Genomic DNA, 20221 nt, shown 5'->3' with positions numbered 1-20221 from the left:
GTGTTCTGGCTGCTCCTCTTCCAATCCGGCTCTCTGCTTGTGGCTTGGGAAGGCAGTGGAGGGGGCCCAAGTACTTGGGTACCTGCAGCCATGTGGGAGACCTGGAGGAAGCTCCTTGCTCCTAGTTTTGGATCAGTCCAGCTCTGGCTGTTACAGCCTTATGGGGAGTAAACCCACAGATGGAAGACCTCTCTGTCTCTCCTTGTCTCTGCCTGTACTCTACTTCTCAAATAAATAAAATCTCCTAAAAAGTTATTTACTAACTACCCATGATATGTAATTTACAGTAGATTTAAATTTGAGCTTTTATTTAGTCATTACATCCATTCCCAAATTACAACATCCTGTACTTTGTTTTTGTTAAGAAACAAACATCCCAGTACTAGCTTGATATGCAGGGTGGCTATTTAGAAGACTGGAATAAGCTCTCCTGCTGTGATTGATAGAAAGTCTGTCTCACTGCTAGTACTCAACAACTATTAAATTATAATAATACCACTATAGGTATTGTTCAGGTTCTCTGACATTGTTACAACTTCCTACTCTGTTTTTGAAGGGTGTGAGATCTTATAATAAAATTGTTTTATGGAAGTGGATGCACATTACACAGTTTGTCAGTCAGCTTAGCTAGGTCATATTAGTAATGTTTTCTGCTCAAATAAAGATGTGTTTAAAAATTCTGTGTTGGTGTGACTCTACTGCAAAAAAGTAAAGTTCATAATTTACTACAATAAATTACTTCTCAAAAACATTTATTATCAGACTGCAACTATTTTTAATTCTAGAGGAAAAAGTGGGGGGGTCATTCTTTGCTATAGGAAAACCAAAGAAATTTTTAAAAATAAAATGAATTTTAAATCATATCTCTGCCTAAGAGCATCTTTCAGCAGGAAATTTCTTTAATCACTTTTTAACCCATTACATTTATAAGCAACACATAATAATTCAAAGAAAATAAATTTCAATCTTAAAGAATCATAAAGAAAATCAAAAGTCTAAGGTGGTCCAGTTGGCATATGTCATACATCAAAATTTGCAAAGAAGATGAACCAGGCCTTTGGCACAATGGTTAAGAAGCTTCCTGCAACACCTAAATCCCCTATGAAAGCCTAGGTTAAAGTCCCATCTCTGCTCACAATTCCAGCTTTCTGCAAATGCACATCCTGGAAGGCAGCAGGAGATGGCTCAAGCACTTAGTCCTTGCCACACATAAGGGTGTACTGGACTGAGTTCCAGTCTTATGGATTCAACCTGTCCCAGCTCTGGCTGTTGCAGCATTTGGGGCATGAACCAGTGGATGAAAGATCTCTTTCTCTATCTCATTGCTTTTCAAATCAAAAATACATTTTAAAAAATCCAAAGAAAGATTTTATGCTTTGTGAAATTTTGCTTGAAATTCCTTTAGCTTATCAACCTAATGAATCATTAAGGTAAATATTAAAGAACAATAATTGCCCACTGAGGCCAGTGTTGTGGCGCAGCAGATTAAGTCACTACCTGAAATGTTGAGTCCCATTTGGGCACCTGTTTGAGTCCCAGCTGCTGCACTTCTGATCCAGCTCCCTGGGAAAGCAGCAGAGGATGGCCCAAATGCTTGGCCCCTGCACCCATGTGGAGACCTGGAAGAAGCTCCTAGCTCCTGGCTTTGGAATGGCTCAGCTCCAGTCATTGCAGCCATTTTGGGAGCGAACCAGCAGGATTGAAGACCTCTCTCTCTCCCTCTTTCTCTCTCTTTCTATCTCCCCTTCTGCCTCTGTCTCTCTGTAACTCTTTCAAATAAATAAATAAATCCTTTAAAAAAGAAAGAAGTCATTCCCATAAGAATAAAAACAGTATGATTACATTTATATAATATTTTGAAGTTATGAAATTATGGGAATTCAGAACATATTTCATCATTTAGAATGATGAAAGGGCAGGGGGAGTGGGTGTGGTTATAGTATATGAAACTGCCCAGCATCCATTCCATCTCCTTGTAACAACTCCCTGATGTTTCTTGGAACCACCCACCTGGATTTTCAATCCAGTGGCTCAAGTGGCCAAAGCCTACCTTCAATTTCATGGGTGGACATCAAATTCAGACCTGAGAGGAGATGCTGTTGGTTCTTAGGTTGCTAAGCTTCATCATATGGAAGGCTCCAACCTACAGGGCCACTATATCAAATGTACCATTCAGAAAATGAAGCTTGTGCAGGTAGAAGCAGGGTCAAAATACAGGAAGATTTGAGTATCAAGGATAAAGTTTGTGCTCTTGGATTCAATCATGTCTAAAGTTAGCATATTACCTGGACTTCTCAGATACAGGAACTAAAAATAAAAATATCTTCTTTGTTTAGTTTTTTTTAAAGTTTAATTTAAAATGAACTTTATCAAATATTAGAATCAAATTCAGTACACATTAGTATTTTTATAAACAATGCAATATAGTTAGTGCCATGACAAAAACATATTATTATCCCACTAATAAGAATTCTCTTTTGTATGAAGTTTTATGTTAGTTCTATTCTTCTGACTTTGATATAGCACTAATTTTCTTGAACAAAAAAGTATCTCTAGTGTGTGCAATAATTTTGTTTTGCACATTTAAGTTGGGGTGTACATTCTAACCAACTTGCAAGAAATTTTTGTATATTAATGAGAGTAGGCTACTGTCAATCACATCTGTAGAAAATGTATTTCTCTACTAGCCATTTATCCTTTGACCTCACTTGGTTATACAGAAGTATTTAATTTTTCATAGTTACATTATTATCCTCTTTATTTTTTAAAACCGTTTGTCTTTCATGACACAATTAGAATGGCCTTTCTACCATAACACTAGGCTTAAAATCAGTCCACATTTTTTTCTCTGTTACTTTTAGTTTTCTCTTTTTTCCCCCCACAGGTAGAGTTATAGACAGTGAGAGAGAGAGAGAGACAGAGAGAAAGGTCTTCCTTCCATTGGTTCACTCCCCAAATGGAAGCCAGACGCCAGGTGCTTCTTCCTGGTCTCCCACACAGGTGCAGGGGCCCAAGCACTTGGGCCATCCTCCACTGCCTTCCCAGGCCACAGCAGAGAGCTGGACTGGAAGAGGAGCAACCAGGACTAGAACCCAGTGCCCATATGGGATGCCGGCGCCGCAGGTGGAGGATTAGCCAGTGAGCCACGGCACCAGCCCCTCTTTTAGGTTTTTTATTTTTTAAGAAGTATGAATGATGTAAAGAATACTAAAAATTTGGGGAAGGGGGAGCGGCAAGATGGCAGAATAGGAAGGGAGCACACTGATAGTCCAGGAAGAAACAGTTTAATAAAAGTGGAGTTACTGCAGGTTCAAGGAAGAGTAGGGGAAGAAACAGCAGAGGAAAATCTTCCAGAACTAGTGATTCACAGTGGACCTGCGTGGAGAGCATGGGAGCCCACAGTTCGGGACACCAGCGGCAGACTCAACACACCAGCGCTGGAACACAAGGTGAGCTGAACCTCAATAGCCCGAGACAACGGTGGGCAAGCGGAAAGAGGAGACTAGAGGTAACAAGGCTTGAAACCCCGTGGGGAAAAGTTCACCAGGCTAACTAGAAGAGAGAGGAAGAAAAAAAAAGTGACCAATACGGACACGAGTTTCTCTCTCTCTGCTCACCTCTCAAAGGCGAGCAAGACAAAGAACAGGTGCCATTTTGGACATATGTCATAAGTGGGGTGACATCAGGGCTGCACCCGCCCTCAGCCAAGCAGAAAAACCTGACTGGGGGGGGGGGGGGTGAAATAACAGGAGATTAGGACCTAGTGAATGTGTGGTGCTAATGAACTGAGACTGTGAAAAAAGAGACAGTGGGGGAGAGAACTCACAGAATTCATGTGAGTACTCTCCAGAGATGCTACAATTTGGTAACCTTGGCAACCCAGTGGCAGACTGCAGAAGAAATTGAGCCCACACTGAGGGCAGAACAGATTCCCTGTGTGGTCCTTGGGAAAGAGCTTCCTATCATGGCTCCTGTGGGTATATCATTCGCCTGCTAACTACCTCCAATTCTGCTCAGCTGTGCAGAATTACTTCCCTTTTGAATTAAAGAAAGAAACAGAGAGAGAGATTTACCATGCCTAACCTGGGAGTGTCACCTTTGGCACACCCTTAACCCCAAGGAAGCAAACAGAGCTCTCAGGCCACACCCATCTCAAGCCTCTAAGGCTCCATCAAAAGCAGACAGTCCACTTAATACAGTCATAGTATAACAAGAAAAAACACCACAGCTAGGGAAGAAGAATCCAAAGAATATCTCCACAATGCCAAGCAACAAATGCAGAAACTGAGGAAACAAGAACAAGGAAGACATTATGACACCCCCAAATGAACAAGACACCACAAGCCAAGATTATGAAGATGATGAGATGGAAGAAATGCAAGATACCTATTTCAAAAAATTTATGATAGGAACAATTAGAAGTTTTCAAAAACAAATGCTTGAGCTGTGGAAATCCTTACTGTACAGGATAGAAAATCTCTCTCATGAAAATGAAATCTTAAGAAGGAATTAAAGGCCGGCGCCACGGCTCAATAGGCTAATCCTCCGCCTTGTGGCGCCGGCACACCGGGTTCTAGTCCTGGTCAGGGCGCCGGATTCTGTCCCAGTTGCCCCTCTTCCAGGCCAGCTCTTTGCTGTGGCCCGGGAGTACAGTGGAGGATGGCCCAAGTGCTTGGGCCCTGCACCCGCATGGGAGACCAGGATAAGTACCTGGCTCCTGCCATCGGATCAGCACGGTGTGCCGGCCGCAGCATGCCAGCCGTGGCGGCCATTGGAGGGTGAACCAACGGCAAAAGGAAGACCTTTCTCTCTGTCTCTCTCACTGTCCACTCTGCCTGTCAAAAAATTAAAAAAAAAAAAAGAAGGAATTAAAATGAAATACAGAAACTAGTAAAACAGGAAAGTGTCATAGTGAAGAGAAATCAAAATGAAATGAAGAACTCAATAGATCAAATGACAAACTCATTAGAGAGCCTTAAAAACACAGTCAGTGAAACAGAACAGAGAATATCGGACTTAGAGCACAGGAAAGTATACAGTCAAACCAAAGAAAAGAAGACGAAATTAGAAATCTAAAAAATATTGTTGGGAATCTACAGGATACTACTAAAAACCCCAACATTTGGGTTCTAGGAGTTCCTGAAGGCATGGAGAGAGAGAAAGGATTAGGCCTTTTTAGTGAGATACTTACAGAGAACTTCCAGGGCTTGGAGAAGGACAGAGACATCCTAGTACAGGAAGCTAATAGAACCCCTAGTAAATATGACCAAAAGAGATCCTCACCACGACACGCTGTAATTAAACTCACCACAGTGAAACATAAAGAAAAGATTCTAAAATGTGCAAGAGAGAAACGTCAGATTACTCTCAGAGAATCTCCAATTAGACTCACAGCTGAATTCTCATCAGAAACCCAACCCTACAGGCTAGAAGGGAATGGCGAGATATAGCCCAGGTACTAAGAGAGAAAAACTTCCAGCCCAGAATATTATATCCTGCAAAGCTCTCATTTGTGAATGAAGGTGAAATAAAGACCTTTCACAACAAACAGAAATTGAAAGAATTTGTCGCCACTCGTCCAGCCCTGCAAAAGATGCTTAAAGATGTGTTACACACAGAAACACAGAAACATGGTCATCAATATGAAAGAAGGTAAATGAAGGAAACCTCACAGCAAAAGATCACAGGAAGTTCAAAGCATATATTAGAAAATATCTTTGGCAAATGGCAGGGCAAAGTTACTACTTGTCAATAGTCACATTGAATGTTAATGGCCAGAACTGTCCAGTTAAAAGACACAGATTGGCTGATTGGGTTAAGGAACAAAACCCATCTATTTGCTGCTTACAAGAAACACATCTTTCCAACAAAGATGCATACAGACTGAAAGTGAAAGGCTGGAAAAAGATATACCATGCCAACAGAAATGAAAAAAGAGTGGGAGTAGCCATCTTAATATCAGACAACATAAAGTTTACCACAAAAACTGTTAAGAGAGACAAAGAGGGGCACTATTTAATGATTAAGGGATCAATTCAACAAGAAGATATAACGATTATCAATGTATATGCACCTAATTACAGGGCACCGGTTTACTTAAAAGATTTGTTAAGGGACTTAAAGGGAGACTTAGACTCCAATACAATAGTACTGGGGGACTTCAATACTCCACTCTCAGAAATAGACGGATCAACAGGACAGAAGATTTAAATGACACTATAGCCCAAATGGATTTAACAGATATCTACAGAACTTTTCATCCTACACAGAAAGCTTTTACATTCTTCTCAGCAGTACATGGAACCTTCTCTAGGATTGACCACATACTAGGCCATAAAACAAGTCTCAGCAAATTCAAAAGAATTAGAATCATACGATGCAGCTTCTCAGACCATAGAGGAATGAAGTTGGAAATTAACAACTCAGGAATCCCTAGAGCATATGCAAATACATGGAGATTGAACAACATGCTCCTGAATGAACAATGGGTCATAGAAGAAATTAAAAGAGAAATCAAAAATTTTCTGGAACTAAATGAGGATAACAGCACAATATACCAAAACTTATAGGATACAGCAAAAGCAGTGTTAAGAGGAAAGTTTATAGCAATAGGTGCCTACATCAAGAAATTGGAAAGGCACCAAATAAATGAGCTTTCAGCGCATCTCAAGGATCTAGAAAATCTGCAGCAAACCAGACCCAAATCTAGCAGGAGAAGAGAAATAATTAAAATCAGAGAAGAAATCAACAGGATTGAATCCAAAAAAAAAAAAATACAAAAAATCAGCCAAATGAGGAGCTGGTTTTTTTGAAAAAATAAACAAAATTGACACCCCATTGGCCCAACTAACTAAAAAAAGAAAAGACCCAAATCAATAAAATCAGAGATGAAAAAGGAAACGTAACAACAGACACCACAGAAATAAAAAGAATCATCAGAAATTACTACAAGGACTTGTATGCCAGCAAACAGGGAAATCTATCAGAAATGGATAGATTCCTGGACACATGCAACCTACCTAAATTGAACCAAGAAGACATAGAAAACCTAAACAGACCAATAACTGAGACAGAAATTGAACAGTAATAAAGGACCTCCCAACAAAGAAAAGTCCAGGACCAGATGGATTCACTGCTGAATTCTACCAGACATTTAAAGAAGAACTAATCCCATTTCTCCTCAAACTATTCAGAACCATCGTAAAAGAGGGAATACTCCCAAATTCTTTCTATGAAGCCAGCATCACATAATTTCCCTCCTACCCACAACCCTCCCATCTCCCGCTCCCTCTCCCATTCCATTCACATCAAGATTCATTTTCAATTATCTTTATATACAGAAGATCGATTTAGTTCACATTAAGAAAAGATTTCATCAGTTTGCACCCACACAGAAACACAATGTGTAAAATACTGTTTCAGTACTAGTTATAACATTACTTCACATTGGACAACACATTAAGGACAGATCCCACATGAGAAGTAAGTACACAGTGACTCCTGTTGTTGACTTAACAATTTGACATTATGGCGTCAGTAATCTCCCTAGGCTCTAGTCATGAGTTGCCAAGGCTATGGAAGCCTTTTGAGTTCACCGACTTCAGTCTTATTCCGACAGGGTCATAGTCAAAGTGGAAGTTCTCTCCTCCCTTCAGAGAAAGCTGCCTCTTTCTTTGATGGCCCAGTTCTTTCCACTGGGATCTCACTCACAGAGATCTTTCATTTAGGTCTTCTTTTTTTTCCAGAGTGTCTTGGCTTTCAATGCACATGCCTGAAATACTCTCATGGGCTCTTCAGCCAGATCCAAATGCCTTAAGGGCTGATTCTGAGGCCAGAGTGCTATTTAGGTCATCTGCCATTCCATGAGTCTGCTGGGTATCCCGCTTCCTATGTTGGATCGTTCTCTCCCTTTTTGATTCTATCAGTTAGTATTAGCAGACACTAGTCTTGATTGTGTGATCCCTTTGACTTTTAGACCTATCAGTGTGATCAGTTGTGAACTGAAATTGATCCCTTGGACTAGTGAGATGGCATTGGTACATGCCACCTTGATGGGATTGTATTGGAATCCCCTGGCATGTTTCTAACTCCACCATTTGGGGCAAGTCCGATTGAGCATGTCCCAAATTGTACATCTCCTCCCTCTCTTATTCCCACTCTTATATTTAACAGGGATCACTTTTCAGTTAAATTTAAACACCTAAGAATAATTCTGTGTTAATTACAGAGTTCAACCAATAGTACTAGAACAAAAAAAAAATACTAAAAGGGATAAAGTATTAAGTTGTTTATCAACAGTCAGGACAAGAGCTGATCAAGTTACTGTTTTTCATAGTGTCCATTTCACTTCAACAGGTTTCCCCTTTGGTGCTCAGTTAGTTGTCGCCAATCAGGGAGAACATATGATATTTTCCTTTTGGGACTGGCTTATTCTCTCAGCATGATGTTTCCCAGATTCCTCCATATTGTTGCAAATGACCAGATTTCATTGTTTTTTACTGCTGTATAGTACTCTATAGAATACATGTCCCATAATTTCTTTATCCAGTCTACTGTTGATGGGCATTTGGATTGAGAATCAACCTCTTAGTAAAACACGTAAACCTACCTTGGGCCTTGATGCTGGCATTCCATATGGGCACTGCTTCAATTCCTGGCTGTTCCACTTCCCATCCAGCTCCCAGTAATGCACCTAGGAAATCAGTGGAAGATGACCCAAGTACTGGGGCTCCTGCCACCCATGTAAGAGATCCAGATGGACTTCCTGGTTCCTGGCTTCAGCCTGACCCAGCCCTGGCTATTGTAGACATTTGGGGAATGACCCAATAGATGGAAGATCGATCTCTTTCTCTCTCTCTCTCTCTCTCTCTCTCTCTGACTCTCCTTCTCTGTAACTCTCTGCCTTTCAAATAATAAATCTTTTTTTAAAAAAGTAAGCCTACATTGTCTGTCTTTTTTAATATTTATTCAAATGTTTTATCATTTGTTCAAATATTTTTTATATCATGTCAAATCGTCCAGTTTTATTCATCTGATTCCTGATTATGTCTTATTAAGGTTATTTCTAGATATTGGATATTATATAGTTGTAAATATAAATGGGATACTCTCCCTTTTGTATTTTTGGTATAAGAACATATCAGAAAACTACCAAATTTACTTATTTTATAACCATTTAGCTTAATGAATATCCTTACTTTCTTAAAATTCTCACTAGACTGTAAGAGATATCATCTTTTTCAATATTTTCAAAGATTATTTGATTTAAAATAGTTCAGGAACCAACTGAGTAATTAGTATAATATGAAGTAAGATACACATACACATATTCCAACACAAATATAAACACAAGAATCCTCAGATTGAGACATGTTTTCTCCTAGAATTCAAATATTAGCAAAGCAAAGAATTTGGTGAGTTTGTAAAGTACTCCCTGTCTCCAGAGCTCTTCTCTGCAGCATGGTTTTGTTTCACCAATAAGAGCACACACTTTTTTACAGGGGCTGCTCCAAGCAACCATTTTTCCCCTAGTGATTCTCAAATCAAATGTTGTGATTTAAAAATCAGAAAAGGAAAAACAGCTCATCTGATGGTTCAGTTACACTTTATTCCTCCAGGTTCACAGCCTATGATTAACAATGCACATAAACTTGGCTCTGTGATTTTCTGTTTAGATAATGACTGAAATCCATTAAACTATCCTTTTATGGTTGATGTTCTGTCAGCTGAACATCCAGCAGATTCTTTTTATAGAAGTCCGATTTGATCTGCAATGTCCTGGAACATGTTTTTCCAGCTATTTGGCTTCAAACTAATGCTAATTACCAGGCATTAGCTCACAACTTCTGCAGCACCCAGAAACACTACAATTCTACCCTCCCATGAAAACTTTCCTTAAGGATGAACCAATGGAATTCCCAGAGCATTCCCTGCGTACAGCTCAAGTGATCAGTTTTGTTCATTTTTTAAGTGTTTCTTTCTTTATTTTCATTTACTTGTAAGGCAGAGTGACAGAGAGAGGGACCTTCTATCTGCTGTTTTACTCACCAAATGTCCACATACACCCAGGGCTGGACCAGGCTGAAGCCAGGAATCCAAAGCTCCATCTAAGTCTCCCATGTGGTTGGCATGGGACCTTTTACTTGACTTGTCATTTGCTGCATTTCCAGAATGCATCACTAGGAAGCTGGACTGGAAGTGGAAGAGCCAGGACTTGAACTGGCACTCTAATATGGGATTGAGGTGTCTCAAGCCACAGCTTAACCTACTGCACCACAACGCCCACCCTGTTGTACTAAATTTTCTTTTCCATGTCTTATCTCCACATAATATTCATAAGTTCATTGAGAAGAGAAGGAATTAATATTTTGAAACTATGGCAAGTGTCAAGTCAGCTACCTGCTTTGAATACATTTTCTCAAGGTAAGTATTAGTGTTTATGGACAATTATGTTCTCCTAAAACACCTATTTCAGTGCCTAACAAATGAAGATATGATACTTACATAACCCAACACTCACCAGAGTATTTCTTTCTTAAATTATACCCATCTAAGAGAAACAATACTTTCTTTATGTTTAAGTTGCCAATCCAACAATAAAAGCTCATTGTTTATCAAGAAAGGTAAGGAATTTTGTGTGGTTTTGAAAATTATAAAAAGTCAATAGGTTTTTATTATTATATTTTCTCAAAGAAACAGGCTCAGCTACAATAGAGCCTTGCTGAAGTTATAAAAGACTTCCTTGTCTGGGGTCAGCACTGTGGCAGAGGATAAGCCACCATCTGTGACACTGGCATCCCATATCAGCATGCCAGTTCAGGTCCTGGCTGCTCCTCTTCTAATCTAGCTCCCTGCTAATCTGCCTAGAAAAGCAGCAGAAGACAGCCCAAGTGCTTGGGCTCCTGTTACTTATATGGAGACCCACATGCGACCCAGGAAATTAATCCTCATAAGTCTAGTGGTTGGCAGAGACCCAACCACTTGAGCCATCACCTGCTGCCTCCCAGGGTGTGCGTTAACAGGAAGCTGGAATCGGGAGGGAGCCATTACTTAAGCCCAGCCACTCTGATATGGGTCTAACATTCATCCCCACAGCAAACCTTCTGACCAATAATAACTTAATATTAGCCATTTCTAGTTTTCCTCATTCTTCTGCTGAGATGTAGATTAGTTTGTATCTGAATACCAAAAGTTCACCTCAAAGTCTTTCAGTGCACATGAAATGAAACTAATCATTGCCACCATTTATTGAGTGATTATTGTATCTCAAGTACTGAATTAAGTGATTTACCTGTGTGATTACACTTAATTATCACAATAGCCCATTAGATTGATGCTCTTATTTTATTTTTTAAAGATTTTTTAAAGATTTCATTTATTTATTTGAGAGGTAGAGTTGCAGTTAGAGAGAGGGAGAGACAGAGAAAAAGGTCTTCCATCCACTGGTTCACTCCCAAAATGGCCACAACAGCCAAGCTGGTCCAATCCAAAGCCAGGAGCCAGGAGCTTCATCCGGGTCTCCCAAATGGTTGCAAGGGCCTAAGCACTTGAGCCATCTTCTGCTGTTTTCCCAGGTCATGATGCTTTTTTTTTTTTCATTTTAATCATAAGGAAATTAAGGCTTAGAGGAGCTAAATCAGACAGAATGTAAAGCCTGCACTCTTACCCATTTGTATATACAATGAAGTAACCAAACAATTGAGTCCTCATTAGTGGCAGGAGTGAATTATCTAACTTTCAAAAGTGATCTTTGTAAGATTTCAAGAATACCTGTGGGGCAGCCATGACTAGAAACAGAAGCCATGGAGTTGGGGACTGGTACTGTGGTACAACAACATCTAATATGGGTGCTGGTTCGAGTCCTGGCTGCTCCACTTCCAATCTAGAACCCTGATAATGTGCCTGGAAAAGTAGTGGAAGATGGCCCAAATGCTTGGGACCCTGTACCAATATCAGAGACCAGGTGGAGTTCCTGGTTCCTGATTTCAACTGTTGCAGCCATTTGGGAAGTAAACCAGTGGATAGAAACTCTCCATCTGACTCTCCCTCTCTGCATCTCTGCCTTTCAAATAAACAAATAAATCTTTAAAAAAAAAAAAAAAGCAGCTAGCATTTTGAAAATGAGCTTTCACTAAAACTACTTTCAGAAATACTATCTCATGAATTGCTGCAACCAGCCTGTCAAAGCATTGTTCCCATCTTACAATGGAATGGCTCAGCCTCATGGTTAGAAAGTGGGGGCAGATTCACACCCAAGTTTTGTGTATCCAAGTTCAACACTACTGCCATTAACTTGGGTTCACAGACCTGGTGGCAGAGATGGCAAAACTTGCCCTTCAGAGTCACACCCATGGCTTCCCAAATGTCACTTTTGATGCAGACAGTATGGCTGTCCCCAACATATGTCAACAAAACCTACTGATGCTCTCTATCCTTATATAAATAAAACATCCCTTATTAGTGTATTTCCTTTCATGTCCTGGGTATCAACAAAATGCTAACCAAACCAGTACAGATGTTTAAAGTTTTACAAATAAATTTTCACCTATTTGATATTATACACACTAACACATTTCATAAAATGAATTAACTTCTTGGAAATCATGTGGATTAATCATCTCAGCTTAATTATTCCATACAATTCCAATATGCTACTCAGCTTGCACTATTTTCCAAACTTTCCCATGGTTTTCAAGTTCTCCTACATCTTCTGGAAGGCCTTGATTGTTGTGGTCCTGGCCCACACCGCAGTTACAGCTGTGTTCCCTCTTTGCCTCAGAATCCTACAAAGTCAGATTGAAGAATATGACCATTTTGGGTCATTGGACTCTGTAGGTATTAAATCATTAAACCTCACACTATGACAAGTGTTCTGTTCTTCCTTGAATCTGTATCTCTCTGTTCGGCACCCATTCATCATGGGGTCAATTATAATAATGATTTTTTTTATTTTCTATATTCTTGATGCTCTGGCATTTGGGGGCTTAGAGACCTACAGTGAAACAATTCTGAGAGACAGCAAAGAGCTTAACTGAGAACATGGCTGTCATGTACAAACCAAAGTGTCCCAAGTCAGCAGCCCCAACCTCCTTATCTGATTCTCACATGCCCAACTAGGATGTCCCTTGCCCTAAATCCTCTTAGCCACCAGGCAATTCTAGATCACTCTTATAGTCCAAAGCCTCAGGAAATGATTCAAACTAGCCAATCCTAAACTGTTTATTCTGCCTTACCTCTATTCCCTCAGAAACCCCCAAAATGGCTCTGGCCTAGACTTTCCCCTGCCTCTTGACATTCATTGGTGCTTTCCCTTGTGGCCCTGCCCATGGCAAATGGTGACTTCCTCTCTAGTCCTTGTGATTATAGCAAACTTCTTCCCAAGCCTCATTCTTGCCTCTTTCTGTGGCGACACTAACTTTACCAACATGTACGCTCTTAAAACTGTGGTACTATTTTTAGCACTATTTCAGAGAAAATGAAACTGAAGTAACAAGTTTAAACCACTTGCTAAAGATCACATGACAGGTCAGATGCTAAACCAGGCAAGCTCCAGGCTGCAGTCAAAGGGCTTTGTCTTCTTCCATGCTCCCTAATCCCCACCCCTGCCTCTGTTGCACCTATTATAGCACCTGACTTTATGGTTTTCCTTGGTATTTGGTTGTTGCACTACAGGAGTACTTGTGCATTTTCACCATATTCTCAAAAAGCAATAGCTATAGATTTGGGTACTTAAACCGCTAATCTGCTCTGCTTTATTATCTAGGTCCAAGTTTTATTTTAAATTTTACCTAGGCTTTTCATTTCTTTTAAAAAAAGATTTATTTATTTATTTGAAAGGCAGAGTTACACACAGAGAGAAGGAGAGGCAGAGAGAGAGAGACGTCTTCCATCCACTGGTTCACTCCCCAGTTGGAAGCAACGGCTGGAGGAGCTGCACTGATCTGAAGCCAGGAGCCAGGAGCTTCTTCTGGGTCTCCCATGTGGGTGCAGGGGCCCAAGTAGGCCATTTTATACTGCTCTCTCAAGCCATAGCAGAGAGCTGGGTAGGAAGTGGAACAGCCAGGACTGGAACTGGCGCCCATATGGGATGCAGGCACTGCAGGCGGCAGCTTTACCTGCTACACCACAGCACCGGCCCCTAGGCTTTTCATTTCTAGGCTTTGGATTTCCAGATACTTTTCTATCCCACTCTCTTCCTGCTATTCTAATCAGAAACATCTCTCAGCATTCTTGCCCAGCTCCACAAATCTAACACCACTGTTCCTTAAGTCTCTAAGGGATAGAAGAGGTAGTGGGGGCAATTATTCATGAAGCATAGTCACAAAAATAGGTAAAGGGGCGATTGGGAGGATGAGGCTTTTCCTTCTCCTCTAAGCTATACCACATAAAAGTTACCTCACATCAAGTCACCTGTCTTTCTAGGACCACCATAATCAGAGCTCCCAGGATATCTGCTATATCAAAGCAAGGTAATCAGCACGATCTTATGTATTATCAGATATTACAGTCTCAAACCTTGGTAAAGTAGAAAGCAAAGCAAAATAACTAGCAGTCTATTAGGTTAGTTACTAGAGAAACAGAACTCAGCATGCCCTCCAGCAGCCCTTTTATCTCCATGAGCAGACCTCGTCATAACTCATTCTCTCAAGAAACCTTTGGAAAAGTATCAGAATATTTATATGGAATTCTTAGACAAGAATTCCTATGTTTGCCCTAGATTGAGACCATGAGTGGGGGAAGAAAGGTTTCTGGCTAACTAATGTAAAATTGTTTGTAGGCACCAGTTTTGCTTTGTATATATTCAGCTTTAGTGTTGATAAGAAAAAGCATGTTTCTAATAAATATTTGCCACACAAGTAGGAAGATAAGAAAGTCTGTTAGGGAAATCTGCCAATGCCCTGTTCTTGTGTTTGCAAGAAGAGACTTCTAGAGTAACATTTCTTCCAGCTTCCACACGTACCCTCTGTATTTTCCAAAAAAGGAGGAGAGATTCAGATGACTGGGTAGATTAAAGAAGGGAATTGTGTAAGTGTGGCTCAGGCTTTCTGTACTTGCTTTTTCAGATCTGCCGAGAATAGAGGGTTTCTTTGGGCCACAGAGAGCAGTTCCAGCCTACATTAAAAAATATTCTGGAGACACCAAGGAAGGGTGCACTAACAAAAACATGATGAGGCTTTGAATTCAGACCCATACCCCTCCAAATCACTAGCCATGGTTATGGGTACAGGCTTCTCTCATAGTCACTGGCCTGCTCCACCAGCTCCTAAACTTCATGTGGTAAAGACACATGTGTTAAGGCCCCAAATCCCTTCCTGGCATGCCAATTCCTCTGACTCAAATGCCCAGGTTCCACAGAGTTCAGGCAGTAATTCTGAGTCCAGCTTCTTTACATTATTCTGGTGGATCACCCCAAAGCAAACACTTACAGAAAACAGTCAGACATAATCACCTTTTCTACCACTAAGGAAGCACCCAAGCCACATACTCAAACCCAGCCTTAATAGCTGGCCATTTGATCCTAATTATCTGACTCTACTGGTTTCTCAACTAGTTCAAAACTCAGAGGATTGGCATGTTATAAGTAATGATATGCTACCTCTTTAAATTTCAACACTCCTGTCAAGGGTTATCTCAAAAGCCATAAAATATTGCTTTTTACACCTACCTTGTTGTACCTGATGATGCCAGGTAGAGTTATGCATCCTCATTTATCTGAATTTTACTGCATTACTGAATCCACAGAACCTTAGAATTGAAAGTAATTTTGTGGATTGCTGAGTGTCCTGCTCAAGATCAAAGCTAGCACTTGATCAAGCCAGACCTGGAACCGAAATTGTTTCATTCCCAGTTGGTTCTCTTTCCATTACAATAGACTTCCTTCTACTGCTTTTTTGCTAAACTGTATGTGTGCATCCTCATTCATTTTAAACTTATGAGGATACTTTAAGAAGTTCATGCAAAAAATGGAATTAAAAGGAAAAATATTTAGTGCAAAAATGTAGAAATCCATGATAGCTTTTATGCAATACATAATTTCATGAACTTAAAAAATTTTAGTAGACATGTTAAAATTGTACATATTTATGTATATGTAATATTTATATAATGTTAAATCAGGATAATATATTTACTTAAACCTTTAACATTTTAGATCTGGCATTGTGGCACAGCAGATGTACTGCTGTCTGAAACACTGGAATTCCATATGGCCGCTGGTTCCACTCTCAGCTATTCCACTTCAGATCTACCTCCCTGCTTCCCTACTACCAAACCTGGGAAAGCAGTGGCAGATGGCCCAAGTATTTAGGCGTCTGTACCCATTGAGAGAAGCTCCTGACTCCTGGCTTCAGCCTGGCCTAACCCCAAATATTGAAGCCATTTGGGGGAGTGAACCAGCTGATAGAGGATCTCTCTCTCTCTCTCTCTCTCTAACTCTTCCTTTCAAATATATAAATATTTTCTCTTTCAAATAAATGTTTAAAAAATTGCAAAACAGAACTAAAGGATTATTTCTTTCTGATTGGCCAGCATCAGAGAAAATTCTAGATATTTAACTTTTGATATAGAAGGATAATCAGTATGTCATTATAACTGTCACATTACTCACTACAGAAATCTTTTATTGATTTGGCATCTTCCTAAAACATATCAAGTAACTTTTTGGTAATAAGATTCCATATCTGGCATATGTGTTGAAATATTGCACTATACCCCATAAAAATGTATAAGTATTAATGTTAATCTAAGATTCTAAAAATCAATATATTTTTTAAGAAAAGGGAAAAGATTCCCTCATTCTTGCACAGACAACATTCAGAATACCAACTTCATTTCTTAGGTGGAAAATAATTCAGTGATGAATGCTGATGAAAACCATTAGTCATGCCAAACTGTATTAAGTTATTTCAATAATGAGACAGGCACTATTTAATGAAGCATGTCTCAACCATAAATAACAACAGTAATCAAAAGAACTTCATTGCTTTTGTGCTCCATGGGACATTTCTCATACATCTAGAGCCCTGAAAATTAAAATCGGGAATATTTAATTGCTAGTATGTAAGTCAAAAAGGTAAAAATTGTTTAAAAGAAATCAAACAATATTTTGGTCCAAATTTTGAAATATAGGTTTATTTCTAATGCAAATATGTGAACTGAATAAATGCCACATTGATTATGCATTCCTTTAGTGTCTCTGCTGAGTACCAATGTGAATACTGAGATTCCCACACAGTTGTAATACTTTCAGAAGAATTTTCTCCAGAGAAAATACTTTATTTTCACAGGAAATGCTGGTGGGAATGAAATGCTGACCTGCATATAAATTGCCATGGTGTGTGCATTCGAGGCTTAAAGGCCCTGATACAGTCTGTGTGGCTATGCTCCCACAGAATGTGCTTGTTGAAACCCTCCCCTTCCCCAAGGTGAGGATACTAACAGATGGTGCCTTTGGGAGGTAATTAATGGTGTTGATACTATCATAAAAAGGGACCTCAAAGAGCCAGCTGGGATCTCTCACCATAAGAACACAGTGAGTAGGTGCCTTCTGCAAACACGGAACTAGGTCCTTAACAGATGGATGCCCAGCCCACCAGCACTTCAACCTGGGCTTTCTGGCCTCCAGAACTGTGAGCAATGCATGTTCTGTGTACAAGACACATAGTTGATAGAATTTTGTTACAGCAGCATGAATGGACCAAGAAGGGCTTCCTCTTCACAGGAAAACTTAACTCATAATTTGCAGTGACATCACCACAGGGAATACAGGTTAGTTCCCAAGGGATGAATGAAAGGACCAGTCATGAACAAATTTCCCTTCCAAGCTTGCTTTCAGCAAGGATGGCAAGTCATTCACCACCACATTCCCAGCACAAACTGGACCAAGCTATCTTTTCTGTCATAGCCACATCCTCTCTCTCCATTCTCTCGCCTTGTCTTTTTCTGAGCAGTTTTCCTGCTGACTCTCTCCTATCTATGTCTTCTCCCTCTTAGTTCTTCCCATCTATGTTCTCAGAATAAGTTCTGGAAGGGGATGGACTATGTCTGTTTGCTCTTTGTATTATCCATAGGTGTCCCACACTAAGAGTTGTGTATTACTTCCTGAATGACATCCTCATGACCACCAAAATAAAAGGCCATACGCCCCTTGAACTATGGCTAACAATATCTTAGGCTCCAGTTTTAGCCAAAAGTGGATATGAATTCTGGCAGTATCAATTATTAACTATGTGACTCTAACTGCTTGATCTTTCTGTGCTGGAGTTGCAGTCTGTCAATTTAACAAAGCCATAAATCTTTCCAAGGATTCTTCTTGTACAATTCAGATTAGGGTTGGTCAAAAAGTACTTTGCAGAAGCTCAGGAATGTAGACTTGAAGAAGTCGGTAGTCATTTGCATGTTCTGAACTCAGCTAGGGCAGATGCTGTTCTCAGCTCAGGCACATGATCCCCAGCCTGCAGGCTCACCTGTTGGTGCAGGGCAGCAGCAAAGTCTCTGCATCATCAAACATCTACTTCAGCATCTCAGGTCTCAGCTGTTTTCATGCGCAGCTATGCACTGAGAAGTGCCTGCTTTTCCTGCAGATCACCTGCATCGCTGAAGTTAGAGGTGGACAAGTATTGATTCCAGTCCATCCTCACAGCCAATAGTATATCTTCAAGGGGTCAAGTTTGCCCTTGCCAATACCCACTTTATGTCCCTCTTTTGTCTAACTGCTTTTTCTGCTGACAGAAAGCCCACAGCACATACAGAAGCAATAGCATTATATAGACTATTTAATTATTTCCCATTATTGAATAAGCTCTGACCCTAATAATAAGTCCATGATTCTCTATCACTCAATAATTCTCTTTCTCAAGTCTAACCTAAATGATACCCTTTCCAAATGGCAATACTATCATCTGTTCTATCTGTAGAGTACTATCATTTAGTCAAGGTTTTGAAAGTTTCATGATAATTCATGTGCATCGTTTGTTTGGTGCCTGGCATATAGCTTTCCAATAGATAGTAATTTATATTAAAATTACCAACACAGAATAAAGTAAAAACTCTTCTGGGATCAACCAATTCTGCTGATATATGTGCACATATTGGGAACTGTCCACATATTTATCAATGATTAATAGTTTACCACACCATTTCTACTTTGTCATTCAAAAAGTATAATGGGAAGATTATGTTTGATTTACAACCTGTTGACCAATAAAATAAAACCTGAATATAGCTTTCCTACACACACTGGCAAGACAATTTCTTTTGGTGGTCCTTTTGTTTTTGGAAATGTACAACATACATAAAACTTGACAATATTGAAAGAACTATATATTCAGATAATTAAAATTAAATCCCATATCAAAGTTCAAAGTTCTATAAGAATAATACTCTAGAGGGGCCAGAATTTTGACACAGCAGAATGACCCACTGCCTGCAACACCAGTATCCCACATGAATGCTGATTCAAGTCCCAGCTGCTCCATTTCCAATCCTGCTCTCTAATGAACCTGGGAAAGCAGAGGACAATGGCCCAAGTACTTGGGCACCTGCACCTATAAGCGAGACCCAGATGAAGCTCCTGGCTTCAGCCCAGCCCAGCCTCAGCCATTGTGGTCCTTGGGAAGTGAACCAACAAATGGAAGATATCCTCCCCCCTCTCTCTCTACCTGTAACTCTGCCTTTCAAATAAAAATAAGTATTAAAAAATTAGTTAAATTGTTCAGTTTAAGACCATAACTGATTATAAAAATAGGATTAAGTGTCAAAGGGATCACATAAATAAGATCAGTCCACTAATAATAATTGATAGAATGATCCAACAGGAGAAAAGGAGATACATAGCAGGCTCACAGAATGACAAATGCCATAAATATCACTCTGGCCTCAGAATCAGCCTTTAAGGCATTCAGATCTGGCTAAAAGTCCCATGAGAGTGTTTCAGGCATAGAAAGCCAAGACACTGGCAAAAAATGACCTACATGAAAGATCTCTGTGAGTGAGATCCCAGTGGAAAGAACGAGCCATCAAAGAAGGAGGTACCTTTCCCTGAAGGAAGGAGAGAATTTCCACTTTGCTTATGGCCCTGTCTAAATAATGTCAGAGTTTGTGAACTCAAGAGGCTTCCATAGCCTTGGCAGCTCATGACAAGAACCTCGGGTGATTACTGATGTCATAAATACAGGTGTCAATTGTGAAATCAACAACAGGAGTCACTGTGCAGTAGCTTCCC

At 39.9% G+C, this 20221-nt stretch overlaps 2 long non-coding RNA genes across 2 annotated transcripts in view; one reads left to right on the top strand and one right to left on the bottom strand.

Annotated features, from left to right (window-relative positions):
- Positions 1-20221, bottom strand: part of LOC103350738 (uncharacterized) — a 411608-nt gene that overhangs the window by 369116 nt on the left and 22271 nt on the right. The window lies entirely within an intron of this gene.
- The window catches only part of LOC103350737 (uncharacterized), a 91373-nt gene continuing 74068 nt past the window's right edge, over positions 2917-20221 (top strand). Inside the window, exons 1-2 of the long non-coding RNA XR_007909133.2 lie at positions 2917-3449; positions 10340-10422. This is a non-coding gene — a long non-coding RNA (uncharacterized lncRNA). The remainder of the gene's footprint in view (positions 3450-10339; positions 10423-20221) is intronic.

Source organism: Oryctolagus cuniculus, chromosome 8, assembly GCF_964237555.1.
Source record: "Oryctolagus cuniculus chromosome 8, mOryCun1.1, whole genome shotgun sequence".
NCBI classification, from domain to species: Eukaryota; Metazoa; Chordata; class Mammalia; order Lagomorpha; family Leporidae; genus Oryctolagus; species Oryctolagus cuniculus.
The sequence above is the reverse complement of the archived record's forward strand: the minus strand, read 5'-3'. Positions and strand labels throughout refer to the sequence as shown.